We start from the raw sequence: 22,501 nt of genomic DNA, 5'->3' as shown, positions 1-22,501 counted from the left end.
GAAAAATTATTAGTTTATTTGATGGTGTAGGGATTCAGTTATGGTCAAAACTCTGTCTTGTGTAAACTTGTTCCTAAAGTTTAGATACTTAACAGAAAAGGTAGGAAAACATATTCCTAAAGTAAAGGTTTATTAAGGGTCAAGTTTTAATCTTTATATAAAGGATTAAAATTAGAGTTATAAAGAAATCCAACCTAGAAGACTGGTAAAACCCTGTGTTTTGGTTTTTGGTTTCTTTATAATAGAGGGCTGAGTGTTACTCCGATGATCAATTTTAGTACAAGAGGGAAACTTGTAAAGGGAAAATTTTGGTATTCTAGTGTTTTGGACGACTTTACCCTGAATCATGTTTCTCGAGTGTTTTATGTTTATACTCTATTACCGGTTATCACGAAGAAAGTATGGAAGAGAACATATGATGCTAGTTTGGAGAATGGTATAAAAATTTGATTTTAAGAAACAAGTGCTCGCGTAGCTCAGTTGGTTAGAGCGTTGGTCTTATGAGCCGAAGGTCGCGGGTTCGAGCCCAGTCGGGAGCATCCATCTCTTGATTATTATTTTAATATTAATAATTCTACCGAGACTTTCAACCATGTTAAAAATTTAGAATTAATGTTGATGTTTCTTTTCTACGATCTTACATGGGCTTTAAGTTTGATTTTTCTTTTATTTATTTTTTTGCCGAAAAAGTTAAGTTTACATAAGAAAAAAATCAAGATCAAACTATTACATGATTACAATATCTATAGGCACCAATTTTATAAGATGTTGGTAATAAGAATTGACTGAAAATTTTAGAGTTGATATTTTGTTTTATTTTAACTAAAAAAGTTGATCTCTTGATGTTGTTACCAGCTATCGCGAAGAAAGAGTGGAAGAGAATATATGATACTAGTTTGAAAAATGGTAGAAAAAGCTGACCTTTAATAAATAAGTGCTCGCATAGCTCAGTTGGTTAGAGCGTTGGTCTTATGAGCCGAAGGTCGCGGGTTCGAGCCCCGCCGGGAGCATCAATATCTTGATTATTATTTTAATTTTATTAATCCTACATAGACTTTCAACCATGTTAAAACTTTAGACTTAAGGTTGATGTTTCTTTTCTATGATCCTACATGGGCTTTTAACCATGTTCAAACTTTAGACTTAAGGTTGATTTTTCTTTTATTTATTTTTTGCCGAAAAGGTTAAGTTTATATAAGCAAAAAATCAAGATCAAACCATTACATGATTACAACAGCTATAGGCACCAATTGTATAAGATGTTGGTAATAAGAATTAACTGAAAATTTTGTAGTTGATATTTTCTTTTATTTTAACAAAAAAAATTGATCTTTCTATGTTGTTACCAGCTATCGCGAAGAAAGTGTGGAAGAGAATATATGATACTAGTTTGAAGAATGGTAGAAAAAGCTGATTTTTAAAAAATAAGTGCTCGCGTAACTCAAGTTGGTTAGAGCGTTGGTCTTATGAGCCGAAGGTCGCGGGTTCAAGCCCCACCGGAAGCATCCATCTCCTATATTGTCTTAATTTAGTATTAGTAGTCCTACAAAGGCTATCAGTTGAGAGCATTCATCTCTTGATCATTATTTTAATTTCAATTGTCTTACAGAGGCCAGCAACCATGTTCGAACTTTAAAATGATTTAGTATTAGTAGTCCTACAAAGGCTATCAGTCGAGAGCATTCATCTCTTGATCATTATTTTAATTTTAATTGTCTTACAAAGGCCATTAACCATGTTCGAACTTTAGACATAAAGTTGATGTTTCTTTTCTTTCTTTTTATCGAAAAGGTTAAATTTATATAGGAAAAAATCAAAATCAAACCATTTCATGATTACATCAATTAAGCAGCTATAACCTCCTAACTGTTTAAGATGTTGCTAACGTGAGTTGCCTGAAAATTTTAGATTTAAAGTTGATATTTATTTATTTTGAACCAAAAAAGTTAAATTTATATAAGAAAAAATCAAAATCAAATCATCATATGATTTCATCAGTTAAGCAACTATAGCCTTTGAATCGTACAACGTGTTGCTAATTGTAATTGACCAAAAAGTGGTATCGTTAGACGACCAAAAAATTTCATCCGACTTAACTAGATGTACACTTTGACTTGGGCATTCCTTCAAATAATTTATTTTTATGTTTGTGAATATCATGTATCTGCCATACACGTGTCGTCATCATGGCGAGCGTATGTAAGATAACCAGGTAGTCCCAGTGATGTGTGGATACCCACGAAGTAGGGGATCTCTTCTCAGTTTACTTTATATCATCACGAGGAGGCTTCAATCAATGGTGATGATGAAGAACTAGGCCTTAGCCTAGGGACGTGGCTGCTGTCGGCAAGTCAAATTAAGACAACTGAGGCGTCCACTCAGCATTAAATGCAATGGGTATTCACCTAGGCGTGTGGTCTTAAGGCACGTGGATTGGGCTTATGTGACATAGTCTGACTAGGGATGGTGAGCGGTCAACGAAGGTACAAGATGTACGGAGCATCAGATCTCAATGGACCTAGTGACATCGAAGATTTCCCTAATGGGGAAAGCGTTATAAATACTGAGCTTCACTTCCAAACAGGACACACAATTACTAATATATAACTAGAAAGAGAGCTTATACTTATTAAATGCTATGCAATTTAGTACAACAAAAATATGAGTTTTACTTATAACTTATAAGTGCATTTAAGATCTTATAACCTCACTCCCAAACATAATATCACTCATTACCCCGTGGACATAGACGACAAACCACGTTATTTCTGTGTCTCTTGATAACTTAGTAACATTTACTTTATTATCTTCTTTATATTTCTCGCTATTTTTATCTTGAACGCCTTTTATTTACTTAGCAACATCATCTCAACTGATGCATTACTACTTAGTATATCATCCTCTCAGATGTTTATACGACGTATACTTACCGGAATTCTAGTAGTCACAGTGTTCTTTCATAATAACGGTCAATGTTCCAAATTCAGAGTTGATCATAATATTATGTACTATCATTTTAATTTTATTAGTTATACGTGAATTATCATCCAAATTCAAACTTTAGGTTTAGAGTTGATTTTAGTATCATGTACATGTTGTATTGTGGTTGTAGGCTTGTAGCTTGTCTATCTCTGTATGTCTCTTTTTTTGTTATTATTCTTTTCGCATTGTATATTATTTACGTTTATTTCGATCTTCATTCGTCATTTTTGATCCGTATACTGGAGCATTTGGATTCTCAATTATCCAAAATTTAAATAAAAGTTGAACATTCTCATAATTGACACATGAGATTTTCTTCTTTCGTCTATGTACACAGTAAAGATTAGATCCTAATTTCCTTCAATAACTCTAGGTGTACCGAGGGAAGAACTCCAAAATTTACACCGACTCTCCAGGTGGTAGGTCACGCACCTTCCCATACTAATCCCTCCGCTACGAACGCATTGTGCTAGCCGTCAGATTCCCTTTCGGGATAATACGAAGTAAGAACTTCGGTTGTCTAGCATCTCAACTACATTATCACTAAAATAAATCACCCCTAGAAAAGGATTATTTTCTTTATATACTTTTTCCCCCCGTTTTCCCCACTATCAGTGTGATTTTTTTCTTTTCATTAGAAGTGTTGATAGAATACATGTATTCATTCCAAAAATAAGATAAAATTCACGTGGAAAAATTTCCAAGTAGAGTTGTACTGTGAAAAAAGAATACACCTTATTACCAAATGTTGGGTAAGCTAAGCTGTAGATGTGGATTTTCAACAAAGGCTAAAATTGTAAACTCATAATTATACGAAGCTCTGATTCCGAAATCAGACGCGAGTATTGAGACACGGCTCTCTCATCGAATTCTCAACGGAGAGTACTTTCTCTCAGAGTACATGTGGATATGTAGTCTCAGGACCGTACAACGGCATATCTCAGGAATACTGAATACTTTCAGTGATTATTTCTATATAGCATCATGTGATGGACGACTCCTAGACAGCTTGCTCTACTAGTATAGAGCGATAACGTCTTCAGGAACAAACAACGAGTTTACCCTGACTATATAAAGGATATGACTTACCGACAAGCTCATATCGGGATGATTAATGCTCCTACACAGCTTGCTCTGCTAGTATAGAGCCACAAAGTTAATTGTTCCTAATTACAATCGCTCCTATTCCATGGTCGAATCCACGACTTGTCCCATGGAATGACAATAACAATTGTTCTGATTCTATGATCGAATCCCAGCTTGATCTCATAGAATAGCAATAACTATATTATCTCATTACTCCGATTTCATGATCGAATCCACAACTGGTCTCATAAATGGTAATAGATAAACCTTAATTACCCTGATTCTATGGTCGAATCTACGATCCCATGGAATGGTAATGCTCACTTTATTATTCTGAATTCGTAGTCGAATCCTCAGCTGATCCTATGAATTAATAATAAACATCTTATTACTCAGTTTTGTGAATTATTCTTCACTGAATTCCATAATTAGTAATAAATAATCAACAACCGGGCGTCTGAGCTACCTCTAAGTAAGCCCCGATTCAAATGGTAAAGGTGTATTCAACGATGATACACTAACAGTCACCGCACGAACGAGTATTTCAAAAATACAATGAAACGATGAACCTATGCAAAATAGAGAAGAAAATAATAAATAATTAAAAATATTGACCAGGGTGCTGGGAGCACGGACACATGACCGACCGACCGTGTCGTGGTCAATCCCACGCAAGTTTTATATTTTTAGTGCATTTTTATTATTTTCCATGATTTGATGAAAATTCTCTCATTTTATCAAATCTTCTTCGTCTCGAGGAAACTCCTCGGTTTCATAGTATTTTGCACAAATCATCAAATAATAAATAAAATTATGAAAACTTGTGGGACCGGGCCACTAGCCGGCCGGCCATGCCCTAGCCGGTCCCACACGCCCCTTTGTTTCATTATTTTATTATTAGTTTTCCTTGAATTCATGGTACTTCCATAAATCCATAAAAAATAATATAAAATTAAGGAAAAGAGTGTGGGGCGTGACCATTGGCCAACCGGCCATGCCTTGGTCCCAGCCGGCCCCACACCCACGGTTCCTTATTATTTTATTATTAATATTATTTCTCTAATTTCATGAAAAAACTCCTTGATTTCATGGTATTTTTGTACAAATCATCAAATAATAATAACATAAATTATGAAAACTTGTGGGACCGGGCCTTGGCCAGCCGTCCATGCCCTAGCCGGTCCCACACGCCCCTTTGTTTCATTATTTTATTATTAGTTTTCCTTGAATTCATCAAATTCCTTGATTTCATGGTATTTCTCTCAAATTATGAAAAATTCCCTCAAATCATCAAAAATACCTAAAAAATATTAAAAAATTATGAAAACTCGTGGGACCGGGCCCAAGCCGGCCGGCCATGCCTCCACGGTCCCACACGCCCTTGTTTTTATTATTTTAATATTTTTTGCTTCTTTGAACTCATGAAAACTCCTTCAGTTCATGGAAACTCCCTAAATTCATCAAATTTATCAAAATTCATGAATTTTTCATAAAATCATTATATAATTAGGGAAACTTGTGGGACCGGGACCTAGCCGGACGGCCATGCCTTCCACGGTCTACACGCCCTTTTTTTATTATTTTAATACCTTTTGCTTCCTTGAACTCATGAAAACTCCTTCAATTCATGGAAACTCCCAAAATTCATGAATTTTTCATAAAATCATCAAAATATTATAAAATTAAGGAAAAGGCGCCACAGGACCGTGGTCACGACCGGACGATCATGCCTTGACCACGGCGGTCCCACGCCTCCTCATTCCTTATTTTATAATTATTTTTCATCATCTCATGGTGTTTTCCACAGTTTCGTCGAAACCCTAATTTTGGCATATTTTCTCAAATGGATGCTCAATTACACGCTAGAAAATATCAAAATTCTCAGGACTGAGACGCGGACACCTTGGGGACACGAGCATGCTATCTTGACCGACCAAGATTGGCTCTTTGGCTCACGGAATCCGGTCCCATCAATTTTCACAGTTTCGACCTAATTTGCATTATTGCTCGTATTAGGTCCAAAACTCTCCCAAACACTTTGGATTTTCATGAAGTGGTCGTCAGGCGGTCACGGGACAACCCAGGGACGGTTTCATCACTCCATGGTCGGTCCCTCCCTCGTCATAATTAATTAGGTTTTCTCACCTAAGGCTCAGACGAGCATTTTCGAATAAATGATTAAACCAGCATTTAATCATTCTTTCACCAACAAATCTTCAACTCTTCAGGAGTTCTTCGTATTTGCTCACGTGAGCATATGGACACTACATGGTTGATCCACGGTCCCATGTAGTCGCTCCCTCCTTCGTCCCATGGTTGAAATTCTGACGAACCATGAATTGATTATCAATTGATCAAATTAGGGTTTCTGAATCCAAGGATCATCATTCCAGATTCTAACCTTAATAATTTTATGACGACCTCATGGTCATTAATTTTATTAATTATGCTCGGTTCAACGACCAGTATTCTAATTAATATTTTTGGTACGCTGCCAATAATCCATCAGATGAGCAACACATGCTCAGACGATCAAATATTCAACAATTCATCACATGAGAAGCACTTGCTCAGATGAGGAATATTTGCTCAATATTGGTTCAACAATTAATATTCAACGATCCATCGAATGAGCAATACTTGCTCACTTCATCGTAAGAACTATGCCTCTGTCTCATGACATGTTCAATTCATGAGTTTCAGAACATCATGTTCAACTCAACGACTACATGGACTCATCGTCCCATCAAACCACGAAGTCATCCATTGACTAACAAACCACGAGACGCCAATCGTGTCACTTGGGGGGATATCACTTAGGGTTTTGGTCTGGCGGTCTACGGCATGTGTGTTCAAACACACGATGGAATGTGAGCAAGTCGTGCAATCAGTTGAAGGAATTCACGAGGTAGTGGGTGGAAAATCGACCAAGTCTCCACACGTTGAGCAACTGGTTTCAAACACGATCTCCACTTCCCCAATCCTTGATTCCATCAACTGTCACACTTCATGGAATCATGGTGTCTACAATTCCAGCATTATAAATAAGTCTCTGGATCATGATTGAAGCATCATCAGTATCATCAATCTCACGTCAAACTGACAACACGAGATCATCAACTCATCAATTGAGCAACTACTCTCAATTGAGAAATTTCAATCACTCAGAGCTTATCGTATTCGGAATTCACACACCCACAATCTTTGATTACCATTGATTCCACACATTTCTTAGCTTCCCTCCTACAGATCAACCCATCCTCTCTTGTGACCGAATTTTACTCTGGAACGGTCATTGTCTTGATTTAGGCCGGAGTACTACAGATTGATCTCTCTAATCTAAAGAACCCCCTTTGCAGAGGTGCATCTGTGTGAGGTTTAACATTTCGCTCGGTTCGAGGAGTCTCCTCCGAACGGTCGTCTCCTCAATTCCTTAAAAACCAGAAAATCGTTTTTCCCCATCTACAGATTGGCGACCACAGTGGGAGATTAATCTCTCGGTTGCAATCTAACAATCTCACAAGATGGTTGGTCTTAGGACTAATTCAACTAATTCAGATCAGAATATTTCAAACGGCAACATTCCTCATGTTACACCTGGCGGCATGGAAGGAAGAGGGGTCCCGACTTTGGCAGAGTTGGCTCAAATCCTAGAGGTACATACCAGGAACATGGACCTGATGAAGGATATGATAAACCACATCCTCGAATTTATCATCAAATTAACATCTGAGTTAGGCGGTACCTCCACTCCAGAAGTCTCAATATCGGGGACTGAAGTGTCATCTGACCCTCGAATCAACAGCTTCACCACATACGAGAAGCCGGTGGAACAAGAGGTCACACATTTGATCGAAAATTTATGTGAACTTCTGTACTTCTCCAGGGATTAGCGCACAAACACATTTTCAGCACTCAACCAGATATCATCCAGCGTGCAAATAACGCCACCAACACCATCAGTTGAAGAAGTCTCCCTAGTGCCTGAGCATTCGATCGACAACATCTCTTTTGGAGAAGAAGATCGCATGACGGATGAAGGACACAATCGATCATTGTATGTCACTGGTTTCATCAAATGCATCGAATTTAGAAGAGCTCTTGTTGACACCGGTGCTTCTACCAACATTGTCACCATGAAGACTCTCAGGATGGCCAGGTTCCCACAAGGTAAAATCGTTCGCTATCCCATCCTAATGACAGGATTTGAAGGAAGTCAAAGCATACATATGGATATGCATACATAGATTTGAGGGTGGGGACGATTCGATCGAAAGCGAAGTTTAATGTGATCGAGCAAGAACCTGACTACCATATAATACTGGGACGCCCATGGCTCCATGATAATAAGGTGGTTCCTTCAACATACCATCAATGCATGAAGGCCCTGCTCGACAACAAGATCGTTCGCGTTCCATCTTCATCGTCTCCTTATGCTCCCGTCTATGATACTGAGTTCCTTGAATCTCAAAAAGGCATCCCGAAACCTCCAAGCAGGATTCACAGTACTCCACTTCCAAGCTGGAAGACTATCGAGAAGACTTATAACGATCCGTCATCCTCAACTGCTAAAGTGATCAAGTCACCTACTACACCGACTAAACGCCATAATGATCAAGTCTCAACTCCAAGGACAAACTTCACGACCGATCGAGACGTAGAAGGGAGAGTCATTTATCTCTGACGGAAAGATTAGCAATTAATCGGGGAGAACGATGAAAAGTCTCCCCACCATGAAGAATCATGTCAGAGTGAACAATCACTTGAAGAAGTCCAAGATGCCCCACGACAACTACAGGAAGACACTGACTCGACCACTGAAGATCTTGAAACAATCAACATTGGGGCTGAAGACGATCCAAGGCCAATCCTAATCAGTTCAGCGCTATCACCAGAGGAGCGGACCGAGCTGGTGAAATTATTAAAAGCATATCAAGATGTCTTCGCCTGGACGTACGAAGAAATGCCGGGTCTGGATGACAAACTCGTCACCCATCACCTGCACATCGTCCCTGGTTCTAAAGATGTCAAACAACCTCCCAGACAATTTACACACGAAGTCGAGGAGCAAATCAAGGTCGAAATCCCGAAACTATTGGCACCAGGGTTCATCAGACCTATTCTTCATCCAACATGGCTAGCAAATGTGGTACATGTTAAGAAGAAAAATGGTCAAATCAGATGTTGTGTCGACTTCATGAACTTGAATAAATGTTGTCCGAAGGATGATTTTCCTCTACCCAACATTGACATTCTCATCGATGTAACCAGCGGTCACAGTATGTTCTCATTCATGGACGGCTATAGTGGGTACAACCATATCAAGATGTATGAACATGACGCCAACAAGACTGCGTTCCGTACTCCCATTGGGAATTTTCACTACACCATGATGCCCTTTGGATTAAAAAATGCTGGTGCCACCTATCAACGAGCCATGACTGCCATATTCCACGACATGATGCACAAGCAAGTAGAAGACTATGTTGATGACGTGGTGGTAAAATCGAAGACTCGAGCATCTCATCTCGAAGTTCTGAGGCAGGTGTTTGAAAGGTGCAGAGAATACAAATTAAAAATGAATCCTTTAAAGTGCGCATTCGGAGTTTCTTACGGAAAATTCTTAGGATTCCTGGTCACGGCTGAAGGGATCAAAGTCGACACCGACAAGGAAAAAGCTATTACCACCATGCCTCCTCCACGTACCGTGAAGGAACTACAGAGCTTTATGGGCAAGGTAAATTATATTCGACGCCTCATTCCTGGATTAGCTCAACTCATTGCTTCGTTCACGCCTCTGCTGAAGAAAGGAGCAAGCTTCGCCTGGACAACTGTTCAACAAGAAGCTTTCCATAAAATACAACAAATATTATTGTCACCGGCCGTCATGAGGTCTCCAGTGCAGGGACGAGCTCTGATTCTTTACACAGCCTCCAGTGACGTCGCCATCGGCGCACTCCTCGCTCAGGAAGATGACGAAGGCGTCGAACGACCGATTTACTACTTCAGCCGCACAATGAGAGATGCTCAACTCCGATACCCAAAGGACAAAAGGGCATGCCTGGCATTGGTACATGCAATCCATAAGTTCAGACATTACTTATTATCTAACAGGGTCGTACTCATCTCCAAAGATGATCCCATAAAGTTATTGTTATCAAAGCCAGCCTTGATAGGAAGACCAACGAAGTGGCTACTCCAGATGTCAGAATTTGACATAGATTGCACGCCACCTAAAGCCATCAAAAGTCAAGCGGTCGCAGACTTACTCGCCGCTTTTCCAGGGGAAGACACAACAACACTACATGAAGAAGTACCCGGCGAATTCCCAGACATCTTGGTCATCAAGGAAGAAACATGACTTCTATACTTTGATGGATCTGCCACCCCTAGTAGTCACACCGGAGGAGCGGGCATAGTGTTGGTGTCTCCATATGGTGAAGTTTTCTCACATTCGTTCAAGTTGGATTTCCACTGCACCAACAACTCAACAGAATATGAAGCCTTCCTATTAGGATTATCCTTGGCCAAGCAAGCAGGAGAAACACACCTCGAGATAAGGGGAGATTCAAAATTATTGGTCAACCAGATGAATGGAACGTATTCTCTCAAAGAAATCACACTTGCTCCATTCAGAACCGAAGCTCAGCGACTGTTGACCTATTTCGCTGACGCAACGATCGTCCATACTGGACGGACTAATAACAGGCATGCTGATTGCCTAGCAACTCTCGCCTCCAAGCTGCAATTCGAAGGAGCACATAAAACGATCACTGTCAGAGACGTACAATATCATCAACTTGGTTCACTCAGATCGAAGACATTCCAGCGAACGATTGGCGAGCACCCATCATTCATGAATTGAGCAGCTCTATTTCAGAAGGCCAAGTCAGCCTCAAGGAATTGAAAAACTACTTCTTGCTTCATGGAGGGATATGCTATCGAAACCCTGATGGATCTCTATCACGATGTCTTGGGAGCGACGAAGCGGAACAACAGCTCAAGCGCATACATGAGGAAGTCTGTGGGCAAACGTTAGTGGTAACACTTTACAGAAAGCTTCAAAGAATGGGGTACTACTGGCCGTCCATGGAGACTCAATCGAGAGCTTTACAAGGATCTTGTCCTGATTTCCAAACACCTCCTCATCACTTGGAGGTTTTGACGATCCACCACACTAGGGACTGGAGGGAGCCTTATATCAAATACCTCCGGGACAACGAACTACCACTGGAAAAGAAGCAAGCAGTCAAACTCATTAAGAAAGCTAAGAGATTTGTCCATCTCGATGGGATCTTATACCGCAAAATCTTTGGTGGAAATTTACTAGGTGCTTAGCCGAACATGAAATCCCTACAATCCTGAAGGAAGTACATGATGGAGAACATCAAGGAAATAAAAAACTATTTCTTCAAATTCATGAGAAATATTATTGGCCAACCATGGAAGATGATGCAGCCGCACACGTTCAGAGGTGTCACCAATGCCAAACTCATGGTAATCTCATCCACACTCCTTGTCTCTCATTGAATTCTGTGAATATTTCGTGGCCTTTATACAGCTGGGGACTAGATATCATTGGGAAGATCAATCCAGCATCTTCAAAACAACATGAATACATCATCACTGCGACAGAGTACTTCACCAAGTGGGTCGAAGCTATTCCTCTTCGAAGCACCACTGGAGTTATGATTGCCGCCTTCATCAAAGAGCACATAATATGCAGATTCGGAGTTCCTAAGCATATCATCACAGATAACGGAACTCCTTTTGCCAATCAAGATGTTGAGAAGCTGCTCAATAAATATTGGGATCAAACAAATCTTCTCCACGCCTTACTATCCACAAGGAAATGGTCAAGCAGAAAGTACCAACAAGACTTTGGTCAGGATTATCAGTCGGACGATTCATGATAATCCTCGATCATGGCATGAGCAATTACCCATGGCTCTATGGGCTTACAGAACTGCACCAAGGAGCTCAATCGGTACTTCGCCATATTCCCTTGTCTATGGAGCCGATGCCATACTTCCAGCAGAAATCAAAGTTCCCTCAGCCAGGATCGCAGCGTCCAGTGGTGTACAATGGGACGAGGCCAAAATCTCCAGATCAAGAATCGTTGAGCTAGATATGCTGGAATCAAGGAGGACCAAGGTGGAAAAATATGTGGAAGCTTACAAACAGAGGATCTCCAGAGCCTACAACAAAATGGTAAGACCTCGAACATTTCAAGTAGGAGATTTGGTATTAAAGACGGCAAAGCACATTCAACAAGACATGTTCTCTCCTAAGTTATCTCCTAAATGGGAATGGCCATATGTTGTTATCAAAACAGTGTCTAGCGGATACTACAAAATTTTAGCAATCAATGGAGGAAAGGAAGGAAACATCATCAATGGCAAATGGCTCAAAGCTTATTATGTTTGATCCAAGAAACAAACTACTTCTTCATCATTTCAAGCATTCTCAAAAATGTAATTTCATTCCTCCAAAGAGCATACGAATGCTCCTTTGTTCATTAAACATTTCATAAATGAGCAAAATTTGTTCATACCATGATCAACTGTTTCACCTAACTATAAACTCAGATTTACTCAAAAACAACAACCACAAATGCTCACTCAGAGCAAACCATCTAGCAACGGATAATCCTTGTTAGAAGCCTCGTCAAGCTTTTTCTGAAAAATCTTGGTCTTTGCCTTCAAGTCTTCGACTGCTTTCTCAACCCTTGTCGACTCCGGAGCCAGTATCCTCTCCTCATCCAGTAAAGTTGCATTCATGGAAATTGCATCAGCATCCTCTGCTGCCTTATGAACCTTGATTATCTCAAGACGACGACGGAGCCAGCTTACATTGAATCGCAATATCTCACAATTCGAGATCATTTCATCCCATTGGTGCAGCTCATGGTTTTTGACGTCTCGTAAGTGCATCTGATTCATTTCCTCGATGATCGGCAATAACCCCGCTACCGTGGTTAAAAGGGTTGGAAGAAAACCTTTCCACACTTCTGTGGTGGCAATGTGACCATACTTCTTCCAGATCTTGGTGTACATAGATACATGACATTTGGGAACCACGAATCCGCCGACCATTACATTGTCTGGGAAGGTATTAATCAATGGGGCTTCGAATAAAAGTCCAACGGTTGGGTATTCACGAGCATGGACACCGTCTCCGGTTTCCACGGATCCTACAGAATCTTCACATGCCTGGTTACTGCTTTCCTCAACCTCAACCACGGTCACAGACTTTCCACTCTTTCTTCGTCTAGCATCGACGACGACACGGACATACGCCTACGATGAAACGAAGGAGTGTTAATCCCGGGACTCAGTATAATCTCAAGAGTCATAGGTTTACTTACAGACGATCCAGCTTCAGCACGAGCAGATCCAACCGGGCGGGAGCTCTAACAGTCCGCTTAGGCCTTGCATTATGAGGAATAGCATTCTTCTTACAGTCCTACGACAAATCATTCTCTTATGATCAACAATCTCGATTGAACGGAGACAAGAAAGGAAAAGAAGAAGAAGTGCACAACTTACTGAGATAGACGATGCTATTTCACGCTTCGACTGAAGATCATCTTGAGAAGAAATGCTATTGCTCGACATGGCGCAAGAGGGTAGGATCAAAACTTCTCTGCACGATGAAGCTAACTCAGGAATGGAAGAAATATTTGCGTGGATCATAGATTTGGAGTCTTGAAGATATATATATGAGGTGATAGTCATACATTCAACTCAATTACGAGTTTCAATGAAACCCTAGGCTTCAAGGATCGATACCAAAGACGCGGAGAAAAATAACGCACTGGGGACTGAACATCACGATCAAGGGATGGGCCACGCGGCCTTGTACACGTCGTGAATTCTCAGTCGTGTTATGTTACTTCTCGTGAAATCGACAAATCATGATGAATTTGGATATATGGACATTGGTCCATGTCATGGATAAGAGGAAATCGACGATTAACAAAATGTTCATCATTCATAAGAAAAGTCTAATTGAAGTAAAGTCTTTAAAACATTCAAAAGAAAGATATCCACTATGAAGACTAAAAAGGGAACGCTCTACCATCTACAAGAAGATGGAAGTAAAACTACTCGTCGGACTCATCCGAATTGTCAGCTTCATCGTCACTGCCCTTCTCAGAATCATATTCTTCAGAGTCACTGTCAGGATCATTGGTGAAGTCCGATGGACGGAAGATAACATCATCATCTGAATCTGAATTATCTTCTGCCGCAGCTTCAGCTTCAATTTTCTTCATTGTCCTCCGATGTCCTCTTTTATATCGATCAGGATTAATGTAACGCTCGAATGGTTCCCATGTGATCTCTCATTCGGAAGCATCAGCATCAGAATCAGAAGGCACTCCATCTAAGAATTGACGCTTCTCCTCAACCCTCTGTCTCTTACGCTGGATGCGATCTTTTTCACGTTGACGGGCATCCTCCTTTTTGTCTTCAGCTCTTTTCTTTTCGAGATCAACAAAAGAGACTCTTCGCTTACCCAAAGGAACATTAGTATTCGCCCCTTCCTGGGTAACCCTAGCCTTTGATTTCGCTACAAGAGCATCGGAATCCTCATCAGAAGAGCCAGAGGAAGAAGAGGAATACCAGTAATCATAATTGCTGTTACTGTTGGTCGACATTTTCTGGAACCGGAAGATCAAAGATTACTACTATGTAAACAAACCAATATCAGCAAAAATGGTAACTATTAACTCTTACCTTTTATACTTCCACTAACAATAGTGATACTAATAGTAGAGTTAACACCTCAAAATCGTTCGTCTCGTCGAAAACTACAAAAAACAAACGAAACTTTATTAATTTCAAAACTGATTTTTCATAAAATCACGGACACAATTTTCATAATGTGAACATTCACACAACTGACCTATGAAGTTTACAACAATAAAATATTTCATCATAAATATATTGTCTATCTTCGAAGGTTCCTCAAAACCCACGTTTCTGATCTTTCGAAAAAACAGCAATTAATGCAACTTGCATATATAAATTCTCAAAGAATTTTATTTAATGAGAACAAACTCATGAAAATAAAATATATCATCATATTTTGCACAATATATGTCACGTTTGCATATATATATATAAAAAAATTATTTTCCTTCGTATCGTCATTATTTGTCTTTAAAACGAAGGTTTATTTCAAAACATATTGTGAAAGCTCACATCTCATACATATGATAAAGTTTTGTATTTACATGAAAGCTCATAATCAAAATTTTATCACTGGACACAAGTTCATCATACATATTTTCTTTCGTGTCATCATTATTTGTCTTTAAAACGAAGGATTTTTCCAATTTCATGAAAATTCACTTCTTTTATGATGAAACCTTGGTATACATGAAAGATCATACACTAAGTTTTTTCACTGGACCTAGGTTCATATTAAAAAAAAAATCTCTCCTAAATCAGGGATTATAGTTAGTTTTCAAAACTAATGATCGAACGAACATACGTTTTCAAAAACGAGGGTTTTTTCATAAAACTCACACTAATATACACACATGTATATAACTTCATCATGATCAAAGCATGAACAACTCATGAGGATCATAAACATCAGCAAAAAAAAAACACGTACCTGATCGGCCGGAGTATGACTGGCGGCGCTGATCCCGGCGGTCTTCTCCTGCTGCTGGCGTGAAGGTGCTGAGGCGGTGGAGAACTAGTCGTGAAAAATAAAATAAAAAAATAAAAAAGGATTAATCCCTTTTATATCAATTTTATTTCCAAAACCTAATTTTCTAAGGATTTCCTTATTGGGCCCGACCCGCGAATCCTAACCGACCACGGACTCGTCGTCCAAACCAGCGGTTCAACACCAATTTATGCTCATCAAACGACATTGAGGTTTTCATCAAGTCGTGGTTTTCTCATGCTTTCTAAATCCAGTAACGTCTCAACTTATGATTAAGTTCAATCACTGGTACTATTATTTATGGCTGGAAAATCACCATTTAGTGCTGACTGAGGAACACAACTTTCCTCAGTAAGCAGGGGACTTAATGTAGATGGTGAATTTTCGACAAAGGCTAAAATTGTAAACTCATAATCATACGAAGCTCTGATTCAGCAATCAGACGCGAGTATTGAGACACAACTCTCTCATCGAATTCTCAACGGAGAGTACTTTCTCTCAGAGTACATGTGGATATGTAGTCTCACGACCGGACAACGACATATCTCAGGAATACTGAATACTTTCAGTGATTATTTCTATATAACATCATGTGATGGACGGCTCCTAGACAGCTTGCTCTGCTAGTATAGAGCAATAACGTCTTCAGAAACAAACAACGAGTTTACCCTGACTATATAAAGGATATGACTTACCGACAAGCTCATATCGGGATGATTAATGCTCCTACACAGCTTGCTCTGCTAGTATAGATCCACAAAGTTAATTATTCCTAATTACAATCGCTCCTATTCCATGGTCGAATCCACGACTGGTCCCATGGAATGACAATAACAATTGTTCTGATTCTATGATCGAATCCACAACTTGATCTCATAGAATAGCAATAACTATATTATCTCATTACTCCGATTTCATGATCGAATCCACAACTGGTCTCATAAATGGTAATAGATAAACCTTAATTACTCTGATTCTATGGTCGAATCTACGATCCCATGGAATGGTAATGCTCACTTTATTATTCTGAATTCGTAGTCGAATCCTCAGCTGATCCTATGAATTAATAATAAACATCTTATTACTCAGTTTTGTGAATTATTCTCCACTGAATTCCACAATTAGTAATAAATAATCAACAATAAGTAAGCCCCGATTCAAATGGTGAAGGTGTATTCAACGATGATACACTAACAGTCACCGCACGAACGAGTATTTCAAAAATACAATGAAATGATGAACCTATGCAAAATAGAGAAGAAAATAATAAATAATTAAAAATATTGACCAGGGTGCTGGGAGCACGGACACACGACCGACCGACCGTGTCGTGGTCAATCCCACGCCAGTTTTATATTTTTAATGCATTTATTATTTTCCATGATTTGATGAAATTTTTCTCATTTTATCAAATCTCCTTCGTCTTGAGGAAACTCCTCAGTTTCATGGTACTTTCATAAATCCATAAAAAATAATATAAAATTAAGGAAAGGAGTGTGGGGCGTGACCATTGGCCAACCGGCCATGCATTGGTCCCAGCCGGTCCCACACCCACGGTTCCTTATTATTTTATTATTATTATTATTATTATTTCTCTAATTTCATGAAAAAACTCCTTGATTTCATGGTATTTTTGCACAAATCATCAAATAATAATAAAATAAATTATGAAAACTTGTGGGACCGGGCCTTAGCCGGCCGACCATGCCCTAGCCGGTCCCACACGCCCCTTTGTTTCATTATTTTATTATTAGTTTTCCTTGAATTCATGAAATTCCTTGATTTCATGGTATTTCTCTCAAATTAGGAAAAATTCCCTCAAATCATCAAAAATACCTAAAAAATATTAAAAAATTATGAAAACTTGTGGGACCGAGCCTAAGCCGGCCGGCCATGCCTCCACGGTCCCACACGCCCTTGTTTTTATTATTTTAATATTTTTTGCTTCCCTGAACTCATGAAAACTCCTTCAGTTCATGGAAACTCCCTAAATTCATCAAATTTCTCAAAATTCATGAATTTTTCATAATATCATTATAAAATTAGGGAAACTTGTGGGACCAGGCCCTAGCCGGCCGGCCATGCCTTCCACGGTCCCACACGCCCTTGTTCTATTAGTTTAATACATTTTGCTTCCTTGAACTCAACTTCTTGAATTCATGGAAACTCCCAAAATTCATCAAATTTCTCAAAATTCATGAATTTTTCATAAAATCATCAAAATATTATAAAATTAAGGAAAAGGCGCCACAGGACCGTGGTCACGACTGGCCGACCATGCCTTGACCACGGAAGTCCCACGCCTCCTCATTCCTTATTTTATAATTATTTTTCATCATCTCATGGTGTTTTCCACAGTTTCGTCGAAACCCTAATTTTGGCATATTTTCTCGAATGGATGCTCAATTGCACGCTTGAGAATATCAAAATTCTTAGGACTGAGACGCGGACGCCTTAGGGACACGAGCACGCTATCTTGACCGACCAAGATTGGCTCTTTGGCTCACGGAAGCCGGTCCCATCAATTTTCACAGTTTTGACCTAATTTGCACAATTGCTCGTATTAGGTCCCTCGCCTCGTCATAATTAATTAGGTTTTGTCACCTAAGGCTCAAACGAGAATTTTCGAATAAATGATTAAACCAGCATTTAATCATTCTTTCACTAACAAATCGTCAACTCTTCAAGAGTTCTTCGTATTTGCTCACGTGAGCATATGGACACTACATGGTTGATCCACGGTCCCATGTAGTCGCTCCCTCCTTCGTCCCATGGTTGAAATTCTGACGAACCATGAATTGATTATCAATTGATCAAATTAGGGTTTCTGAATCCAAGGATCATCATTCCAGATTCTAACCTTGATAATTTTATGACGACCTCATGGTCATTAATTTTATTAATTATGCTCGGTCCAACGACCAGTATTCTAATTAATATTTTTGATACGCTGCCAATAATCCATCATATGAGCAACTCATGCTCAGACGATCAAATATTCAACAATTCATCAAATGAGCAGCACTTGCTCAGATGAGGAATATTTGCTCATTATTGGTTCAACAATCAATATTAAACGATCCATCGAATGAGAAATACTTGCTCACTTCATCGTAAGAACTATGCCTTTGTCTCATGACATGTTCAATTCATGAGTTTCAGAACATTATGTTCAACTCAACGACTACATGGACTCATCGTCCCATCAAACCACGAAGTCATCAATTGACTAACAAACCACGAGACGTCAATCGTGTCACTTGGGGGATATCACTTAGGGTTTTGGTCTGGCGGTCTACGACACGTGTGTTCAAATACACGATGGAATGTGAGCAAGTCGTGCAATCAGTTGAAGGAATTCACGAGGTAGTGGTGGAAAATCGACCAAGTCTCCACACGTTGAGCAACTGGTTTCAAACACGATCTCCACTTCCCCACTCCTTGATTCCATCAACTGTCACACTTCATGGAATCATGGTGTCTACAATTCCAGCAATATAAATAAGTCTCTGAATCATGATTGAAGCATCATCAGTATCATCAATCTCACGTCAAACTGACAACACGAGATCATCAACTCATCAATTGAGCAACTACTCTCAATTGAGCAATTTCAATCACTCAGAGCTTATCGTATTCGGAATTCACACACCCACAATCTTTGATTACCATTGATTCCACACATTTCTCAGCTTCCCTCCTACAGATCGACCCATCCTCTCTTGTGACCGAATTTACTCTGGAACGGTCATTGTCTTGATTTAGGCCGGAGTACTACAGATTGATCTCTCGAATCTAAAGCACCCCCTTTGCAGCGGTGCATCTGTGTGAGGTTTAACATTTCGCTCGGTTCGAGGAGTCTCCTCCGAACGGTCGTCTCCTCAATTCCTTAAAAACCAGCAAATCGTTTTTCCCCATCTATATAAGCACATGAGAATCTAAGTGAGACCACCTTGGCGGTCGTCACTTTTTTGGGAAAGGTCACCTTTAATAACACTATTAAAGCAACACTATCAACATAGTACGTTAACACTTATCTTGTCCCTCATTTTGAATGGTCAAGGTTTTTCTATCATTGTGTAATCAATGAATGAAGTTTTGAAATAAATGAAAGAAAGAAGAAGTTAGAAAATGAGAAATAAAGAAGATTTGTTTGGTTTTTGAAGAGATGGAGTGCAGTTTGACATTTTACTCTGTTGTCTACTTTTAATGTTACAGGGGATGGAGTACAGTTTGACATTTTAATCTGTTGTCCGCTTTTAGTGTTGCACTATGTTGCAACATTGTTAATAGGGGTACCAGATTATTGGGGAGGTTACTAAATACCATATAACACAAGTTGGTCTTATATGCTATTTGATACCCTCCCCAATAATCTGGTATCCCATTAGCGGTCTTGCTATGTTGGGTGCGGGAAAGTGATAAAGTTATATGATATTAGTACATGTGATTTGTTCCCAAATTTGTAAATAACGCTTATTTTCCTTATAACCAAAATCTTTAAATACAAATATGACATGCTATGTAGCTTCGGTGTTTGAATTCATTTTTGGAAGCTACAATTGGTACAAATGACAATTGTTTTGAGTCCGTTTAGATTTCTGTGCTTGGCTTTCTTATGAATTTGTGGAAGCCATTTTCGATTTCTAAGTCCCAAATAGAAGTAGTAATAAAGTAGTTGATGCGCTGGTAAAAGAACAAGAAAGCAAGGAATTCACATACGCAAATGGAATCAAATGCCAAACTTCTTACCGTGTGATATTTCCTTTGATAGATAGAATTTAGGTGTAACCGAATCTTCTATTTTTATGTTATACAATAAAGTATCCATCTATATCAAGGGTTTGCATAACTCGTTCAATGTCTTAGAGATAAGGACAAACAACAGAGTAAATTACCTCGTATAGTTTCTCTGTTTCTTTTTTCATTTTTGATTTTTAACCCAAAGCTATAACTTTCAAAAAAAAAAAAATATTAAAATATCGAAGATTTTTATGCGAAATCTATACTAAAATCATTTCATTCAAATACAATAATAATTGAATTCAAATGAGTCAGTTATGTTAAAGAAAAAACGAACATTGAGAATTATTTATTTCGCTTCTTATTTTTACTAGGAAAAGAAATTTATTGGAAGTCTTAAAGAAAAGTAACATCGATCCGTTTTCTTACAAGGGGTCGTAGCCATATAGGATGGTCACCAATCCAAAAATAGAATCAAGCTTAAACCTTGTATTTTTTGCAAGGTGGTCTATTATATATCATTTGTTTTTCTTCGTACAAAATTACATGATTTATATGGGCTGAACCAGTAATATCAGGGGATACCATCTCGTCGATCCAACGATTAGAATCGTTTGAGATTTTTCTATCCTATACGGAATCATATTAATCATGCGCTAATACTGATATCCCCTTCATAAATCATGAAATATCACACCTCTAAAAAACAAAATTATTAAATAGTAATTTGCAGTCACTGATCACATCACGCGCGCGTTGGACTACAACATTGCTAATGGGAGTGTCGGATTACTGGAAAGGGTACCAAAACCCATATAGGATAAAGGACTTTCATTGTTGTCCTAATATGTATTTTGGTACTCTCCCAGTATTCCTGCACCCCATTAGAAGCCATGGCTAGACCAGTTTATCCTCCCCTTGTAGTAATTAAATCTCTTGGAAGCATTGCCTTAATACTGAGAAATTCTATTGGTTGGTGCAGGGAAGTGAAGAAGCTAGAGTGCAGGGTTCAAAGTCTGGATGAGGTGGAGGTGCAGGCGGCTTTGGAAACAACAACATGATCATATCAGTTGGATACCACAACCGTTCAAATTGAAGGAAGCTGCATCAATACTATCAAAGCTATTAACGGAGAGGACTGCCATATAGATGGGAAAGGAAGATCTAGAATTAGGATCATTCATGAAAAACTTGTCACTTCTCGTTTGAATGTGGAAGGGAAAAACTTAATCTTTTTGTATTGTTGGAAAAAGGCAAATCAGGCTGATGTTGCATTGGATTCAAGAGTCAATTCAAATGCAACCTGTAACATTGTTTTCCCACCACCTAGTTTGTTGTTCGACGCTTTAAATTTGGATAGGCTGAGTTGCCAGGCTCCTCAAGGCACTCAGACCTCCCAACCCTTGTAAACAACTTTTTCTTTTTAATTTTATGGTCGGTTTGGTTGTAGAATTTTAAGGGAGGAATTTATGGGTCCATGAGATTTGATAGAATTACGTTTCCCTCTGTATGTTTGGTTGCCTGAATCCTAGGAATCATGTTTCCTACGGGATTCAGTTTTCCAGCAAATCCTCCATATGGAGTCCGACCCCTCCCCCCTAAGATTTGCTGGGAAACTTATCAAAGGATTTATGGACCCACTTTTCTTTAACTCTAAATCTCATATATATATATATATATATGCAATTTTAAGATTTGAGGGTAATGTCAAACGGTACAAAAACTCTAATACAAGAAAACTCTATAAATCCTAGGAATTTTAATTGTGTTACCAAACACACAAGGAATTTACAAGAATCCCAGACTTTATAATCCCATGGAATTATAAATTCCCGGAAACGATAAATTCTGCAAACAAACCCACCATAAGGTTTTATTATCAAAAAAAAAAAAAAAAAAAAAATCTCTTTGACACCAGCTAACAGGGTCAAAAACTGAAAGGGTGTTTAGATGGCAATAGGGTGCAGCTAACCTTGTTGCTCAGCCAAAATAGCAACCACCGGCTCTC

At 38.9% G+C, this 22,501-nt stretch overlaps 2 non-coding genes across 2 annotated transcripts; both read left to right on the top strand.

The window, feature by feature from the left end:
- Positions 1-465: 465 nt before the first annotated feature.
- TRNAI-UAU lies at positions 466-539 on the top strand. The gene has a single exon. It is a non-coding gene; the product is annotated as a tRNA-Ile (tRNA).
- Positions 540-936: 397 nt separating this feature from the next.
- TRNAI-UAU lies at positions 937-1,010 on the top strand. Its single transcript has one exon. It is a non-coding gene; the product is annotated as a tRNA-Ile (tRNA).
- The last annotated feature ends 21,491 nt before the right edge of the window (positions 1,011-22,501 follow it).

The sequence above is a fragment of the Papaver somniferum genome, unplaced genomic scaffold (genome assembly GCF_003573695.1).
Source record: "Papaver somniferum cultivar HN1 unplaced genomic scaffold, ASM357369v1 unplaced-scaffold_128, whole genome shotgun sequence".
Taxonomy (NCBI): Eukaryota; Viridiplantae; Streptophyta; class Magnoliopsida; order Ranunculales; family Papaveraceae; genus Papaver; species Papaver somniferum.
This window is presented reverse-complemented; position numbering and strand designations above follow the sequence as displayed.